Raw genomic sequence first — 7168 nt, forward strand, 5'->3', positions numbered from 1 at the left:
GGCCGAGTTTTAAAGTTACTACGATATAATTGCCATGGAATAAAGACGATACAGACGAACTCCAAACAGTCAAAGTCCTAGCATCACCCGATAATGAGGGCCGATCGTTTCATGAAGCGCGACATATAGACATACCACCTAGACCTATTACTGCCCATCCCTTACCACAGCGGGAGGTGAAGCCCCGTATCCAAGGTGATATTGACGGATTGACGGGGTTACTAGGCGCGGAGATATATCGCGTACATTCTGACGCGCTCGTTTGCGTGGTTACTGCGCCGTTATCGCCCGCGTCAAATGCAACATGTTCCATAGACGCGAACATATCTGCTTGCTTATGCCTGGGTATGCGTCCTTGTCAAAGTCGTTGCTAAGCAGTGTCGGCTTCACTACGCAAGTCAAAGTCACTGGTCTAGGTACTTGTTTGTCTGGGGCGAGACAGAGGAAACTCCTACACACATACCGCATATTTTACGGTCTTTCGCGTAAACGCGAAGACACGCAACGCTCTATCACGTATACGCGAAGGCACGCCACGCTGGCGTGATTGTTAAACACACACTGTCGAACGATCGACCCTCATGAATACGCGAGACTTTACAGCATACAATACACGGGGACATTGACTGTTGGAAAATAGTCTGTATTAGTCTATGAGAATTGCTTTATTCCGTGTGGTAGTAACTGGATATTTGTTCAAGATTTTCTCGCTGCATTGCCTTCCATGAGCGACAAACTAAACTGGTGAATTTATCATAGCTTTACAGACGGGGCAATTTTAGGTATACAATGTTTAGGTATAAACACTTAGGTTTAATTGAACAAAATCAGAATCAGATTTTATTGATATTCATCTTACAACAAGATATTGTCAAACAACGGATACAAATAAGTATACAAATAAAGTACAAGAACAATAAATGAAATTTACATAAGGAATATAATATAGATTATTACATACCTATTATTTAAATTCCGTTTCTCAAACGCAGTATGTATGAAATTGGCAACTGCATTGATGGTGTCAAATTCATTGGCACCCATAATAATAACTAATATTAGTTATTGAATTAAACAATAACTCTAGGTTGACAGTTTGACAGTCAAATAAATCAACACATATTATCTGCATAACATACCAAGTAGAAACTATACAACGAAGAGTTACATTATGCTAACATGGCTAACGTATCAATAATGAACTTGACATAAACTCATGAAGTGCTTATGTCAGAGGAAATTGGAACGGAAATAATCTGATAACATTTCCATTTTTAGTTAAGAAGGGTAATACAATGGAAACAAGCTTAATTTTACTGATTTTAACTTGTGGGATTCTATCTGAAGGAAATATAAATATAAATTAAATGTAATGACATAGAAGAAGAAGAAATAATAGTGGTAAATGACGTATCTACAAAGTGGGGGTTGGTTGGGGTAGGTGATGGACTTTTATACACAAGCAGTTATATCCTTAATGTATTAATAAAAGAAGAAGTACCTTCAATAAGAATAATTAGATGAATACACATTTTAGGTTGCAATTATTTTAGGAGATATCCTATTTTACGTAAATTAATATCGGACAATTTCTGTCTGCGTTGACACTATTTCTATATTTCTAGCACCATGGGCAAAAACTTAATTCTGTGTAAGTGACACGGATCATTACTGTATGCATAAAAAAATTGGTTCAGCAAGTGTTCAACGTGTTTACCTGGCGGTTAGCGCAGGTGTTGCCATTAATGCTCTTCATTTAGACATTTCAGAAAGACTCAATTTAGTGCTTTGAGATTTTGGATGTTCGCAGTATTATACCAATGCTTCAGCACACGATCACTCGCAATGGCGGGAAAACGACGGTTGATTAGTCTTTTGCAATATATGATCATCATGATAATGGCAATAACTGTTGATACCCAAACCGGTAGGTGAAACATTATGTGTATAACATTATGTTGATATGATCATGTACTTGGCAGCCCTGGAATTAAGAATTTGTTGTTGAGATGCAAAATTGCAACTCACTTGTCAAGTTGGGGTGCAATTCCTTCTCATGAGGTGCAAGTTTAAGTGAAGGCTTTAGAAATATGGAGGTTGCTTATATCACAAATATTCCAGGACTAGAACCTCAAAACACCTTTTTGAGTACGATCATACGGGGTTAATAAAATATGTTACAGATTTTGTGAAAGTAATTGGTCAGTGTGAGTGTGAAAAGTCGTAAAATGTTAATTGAAATTTTCTCAGAAACTAAGTTGATTTTTAGTTAATTGTAAGAAACTAGCGGGACACCCTTGGCCCCCGCTAGCTGAGTAAACGGGAGCGATCACTAAAATGGAACGAATCACTGATCAGGTTACCTAATACTATGGCGATCTATATCGTACAGTTATAAGTAGTATCATGATGATGCGATATATTTTTTCAAGGCTGTTTAATCATATTTGGGGCTTGATAAGGTAGAACTTAGAGGAATAGGTGAAAAGATGTATGGCAATTGTGCGCCTTATTTTTAAAGTAGGGTGCAATAAGCATTTTTGGTTTGAGGTGCAAAATGTGAGATAGGGCTTAGTTCATACTGCAGTTACTGTCCGTTTTCTTATACACAATACACAGAGCTCTCACAATTGACGCGTGACCTCCACAAGTAGTCTATGTTAGAAGTATAGGCATTTGCCTAGTTAACGTCGCTGTGTGAAAAATAACCGGCCAATATTTAAAATATTCTCTGAAATTCAAGAAAATATAGTTTTGTAACATGTCCTAAATTTTTAGCTAATTTAGGTGTTTGAAAATAGTCGCACTTTGGTGTTTTAGTGTATGTTATAGGTAATAGGACATTGCCTACACAGCAAAAAATAAGGAGTAAAGTGCTACCGACTAAAGTATGTTGATTAAAAAATAGAACAATTATTTACTCATCAACGAGTAAAAGACGATATTTGACACAACTCTTTGCCAGAGTAAAAAATGGTCAATGGAAAGAAGTAAAATATTTTAATCGCCACATTGTATTTTACTCAAATCGCGTAGTAAATTCAACACGCGGAGTAAGTTTAATTCGACGACGTATAATTATTTAAAAATTTCATGTCATCATGGCGTATAAAAGCGGAGCCGGGATGCGGAGGTGCAGTGTCTGCTGGTGGAGTGGAGTTTGTCAGCAGTACAACCAATATTTGAAGGTACTAATTTCATTACTATTATTCATAACTTTATGTCCATATACCTGTTACACAATTTAGAAATCTTATTGTATGATTAGAACCGGATATAGCCAGGTTTTTAAGTTAAGCTTATCAGTATGGGCATCGGCTCACCATGCTAGCTGTGTACTTGTATATTTGCGATCGTATATCTATAAATGTACTAGTCTGAGCAACCTCGAAGTACATACGCTGATGTGGACCAGGCCGGGGGCCAGGGGCGTAGCAAGCGGATAGGGTGGACAAAGTCTATGTGCCCCGAGCAAAAGCGAAAATGAAGTGGATAGGGATAGGGCTGATAAAGGAGATGTTTAGAAGGCCTCACACTACTCCTTGTCCATATGCCCCGAAGCTCTTGCTACGTCCCTGATCCTGATGTTGACTAGTGCCACATAACTTTTTTTTTTTTTTTATATGTAGTAGGAGAGTGAAACCATTGCAAAATATCACTTGAAATTTTTTTTCCATAGGCAGTTTTCTTTTTCTGTGCATTTATAATATTGATCTATATTACAGATCAGATGTGACTTTGGGATTTTTGTGCTGCCCTACCTCTTTCCAGGAAAGGTGTTGAAGAAAGATGCACGAACGTCAGTCAACAGGTAATAATGTTGCATTTAACTTGCCAATTTCTTTGTGCATTTCAGAATTATACATGTAGTTCATTGAATGTGTAGTTCATGAAACCTCAAATGCCAAGGGGAAAACCCCCTGTAGAACCCCTCATCCTCACCCGACAGGTGTTGGCTATCGTGAACTTTGAATAATCAAGCGCGAATCTTATAATTATCTTGTTTAACATTTCTGTAAATTCTTGTCTCCTAAAGTTTGTGTCCCTTTGAAAATAGCATTGCCCGCTATCACAGGAATAATAATATAATAATTATAAAGATATTTTAAATATTTGCAAAATCGCATGAAAGTAGAAATGCCAATGCAATGGGTGATTACAATGTAAATTACATGTAAATATGTCATATTTGCTTTAATATTTCAAGAATTTCAGCAAGAGTTTTCATTTTTGGTTATATACCATCTGAACAATCATAGACAGTTTAAAAATAAAACATCCATAAATTTGGTTATTTATATTTTAAACCTTCCATCTGCTTCATCACTTTCGAGTACCAAACAAATTTTGATTTATGGGTGATACAATGAAAAGGTGGTGGATTTTCTATTTTATGACAGCTTTATTTCACTTGAATAGTACCAATCCATGAAATTAATGTCCTTTATTACATTTTCTTTTATTTTACATGTTTCAGGAAGGCACAGCTTTGGACTGGTTCCTCGCCAACTTTACTGGACGCACGCTGCCATTTATATACTTGTGAAGCAAGTTGAATCCAGAACAGTGTTTTTATAAGGACCCGGTGCTTAATCTCGCCGATTACCTCTGCGTCGTCTCGCAGCATTTCGATGGCTCTACTGCGTCTTGCAGTTTCAAGCCGCAGCACGCCGATGAATTAATATAGTGTAGTCATATACCTGGTTGCGAATTCACGAGCAGTTATGGGCATCGAGTTCGCAACATCTTGCCATCTTCTTGCTCTGCGGTTTGCCATTCATTACTCAAAACCTTTATATTAATGTTTATTGTAGTACTTACTTGAGTTTACTCACCGTGAGCAATTTGCGGATCAGTCGATATAATCCGGCAAAGAATATACATCGAAGGTCATAATGATATCATCCAAGCATAGAAATGGTATAAAGCACATTGGTTCTGCTTTAAAGAGTTCATAGGTTTTCATTTTTTTTCTCTCTTTCTTTTATCAGTTTCACCATTGTTTTATATAAATTATATATAGGATATAATTATATAGCATATATATTTCCCGTAAAAGGTTCTTGACATCATACATTATCACTGATTATTTGCAATAATACATGAATTTTAACCATTGCTAGTATCTGACAACTTCATTTGATGAAATAAGAAAGCGTGCTTTCCTACCAAATTTACCATTTTGGGTCAAATGACGTCCTACCACTCTCTTAATTAATAGCCATAAGTTAGTTAAACCGATATATCTGTAACTCTTGGCGTAATTGACATGATGCATTAAGAAAGTACAGATGTTTTAAATAAAATTATTAGAAATTCATCAGTATACTATTAAGCGCATCATATCAGTTTCTTGAACAAATTACTTTCAATATGTTATCATGCAAACGTCATCATGGTAAATAGCATTTGCTTCAAACTACAGACATTTTGACTAACCTACCACAGGATTAAAGTATGCACATAATTTTAAAATGTGTAAAATGTTGGGTTTGCAGCAGAGATCGAGTTAATGTTATTAAGTAAACATTGGCCTCATTCATCAACGCACCTCAAGGACACCAATTTGTTAGGGTATTGTTGTCAAGTGTTATAAGCCGGTTGCGAGAAATGTAGGAGTTGGGCCGATCAAGCCGATGAACGGGTGACTGAACATGGCTTTTCATCGAGCAGACACACATTTTGTTAGTGCATATCGCAACAGTATTTTATTTCTCAGCATAGGCGCATCGGCTTGGGTCTGCGTCTTGGGTTGCGGGCACGCCGCAGACTTAATCGGCGAGATTAAGCACCCAGGCCTAATGGATAGGCAAGCTTTTTCAATGCGCAACAGTGATGAAAGTTGTAGAACTTGTGCACAAGATATACCAAATCCTTCACATACAATGACTTAGCATATTCAGTACAGGCTGATCACTGCTATTTGGCAGTTCCTGGACACTATATCAGCTACTAAAGAACCTGGTAACATTAGACAATTCTTGAGTGTTAAAACATAAATGAAGTGAAGACTTTTAAGTCTAATTTCTGTCCCATTTAAAACACTCAGCATCTATAACATTAATTTTCAAATGACTTTTTCACATCAAACGTTTTGGGAGAGGTGACCGGCTTCTATTTTATTCTATGTTTGCTCACATTGGGTAATGAGACAATAGACATGGTATATTGTGATTTATTTGATATCTATTTTGAAAATAAAACCAGGAAAAATGCAGAATATTATATTTAATTTTGTATTCTTTTCATTCTTTTAGTTTAAAATACTGCTTTGTTCCAGCTGCAGATGGAGCCACAATACAACTCGAAAGTGTTTTTGCTCAATATTTGTTGAGTAAAATACGTTTCATGTTGTTCAAAATGTTGAGTAACACTTTACTCTTCATCATTTTGCAAATCTTTTCACTTAAGTCTTACTCAAATAATGAGTAATCGTTTTAATCAACACTTGCGTAAACCTTTACTCAAGGTTAAACGAGTAAATTTTTCCTTGTTTCAGAGCAAAAAAGGGAGCTACTCAATATTGGGTAAATTTTAATCAACAAACGTTGAGCAAATATTACTCCATAGTCAATGAGTAAAATTTACTCTCATCTTTGAGTAAAAAAGGGAGCTACTCAATATTGAGTAAAGTTTAATCAACATGTGCTGAGTAAACAATTAATCAACCGAAGCTGAGTAAAAATTACTCAAAATTCGACTAGCTCCCTTTTTACTATTGTGATAAGTAATATTTTACTCAATATTGAGCTTTTATTTTTTGCTGTGTAGTTAACGTCACTGTGTGTAAAATAACCGGCCAATATTCTCTGAAATTCTAGAAAATATAGTTTTGCAACATGTCTTAAATTTTTAGCTAATTTAGGTGTTTGGAAATAGTCGCACGTTTGTGTTTTAGGAAGGATATGTAAACGACAGATAACACCAAAAAATATGGAGAAATTATTTCCAAACCGTGTTAAGTCTGCAAACCACCATGCTTCTCATTTTCAAGAACGCTGGTTGACAATAAGCAGAGTATTGTCTCATTTCGTAAACAAAAGCCCACACAGAATTGTTCTCTAGCGTTCGCTTTATAATCGTTCACACAACTGAAACTATAATACCAGCTCATTGCTCATTGCACATGTAAAACAGACACATGTGTTGTGTGGATTTAACGAGAGAA

At 36.1% G+C, this 7168-nt stretch overlaps 1 long non-coding RNA gene across 1 annotated transcript; it reads left to right on the forward strand.

The window, feature by feature from the left end:
* Positions 1 to 3115: 3115 nt before the first annotated feature.
* LOC140168895 (uncharacterized) lies at positions 3116 to 4572 on the forward strand. The gene is made up of 3 exons (XR_011861269.1): positions 3116 to 3188; positions 3726 to 3811; positions 4478 to 4572. It is a non-coding gene; the product is annotated as an uncharacterized lncRNA (long non-coding RNA).
* The last annotated feature ends 2596 nt before the right edge of the window (positions 4573 to 7168 follow it).

Source organism: Amphiura filiformis, chromosome 14, assembly GCF_039555335.1.
Source record: "Amphiura filiformis chromosome 14, Afil_fr2py, whole genome shotgun sequence".
Lineage (NCBI taxonomy): Eukaryota > Metazoa > Echinodermata > Ophiuroidea > Amphilepidida > Amphiuridae > Amphiura > Amphiura filiformis.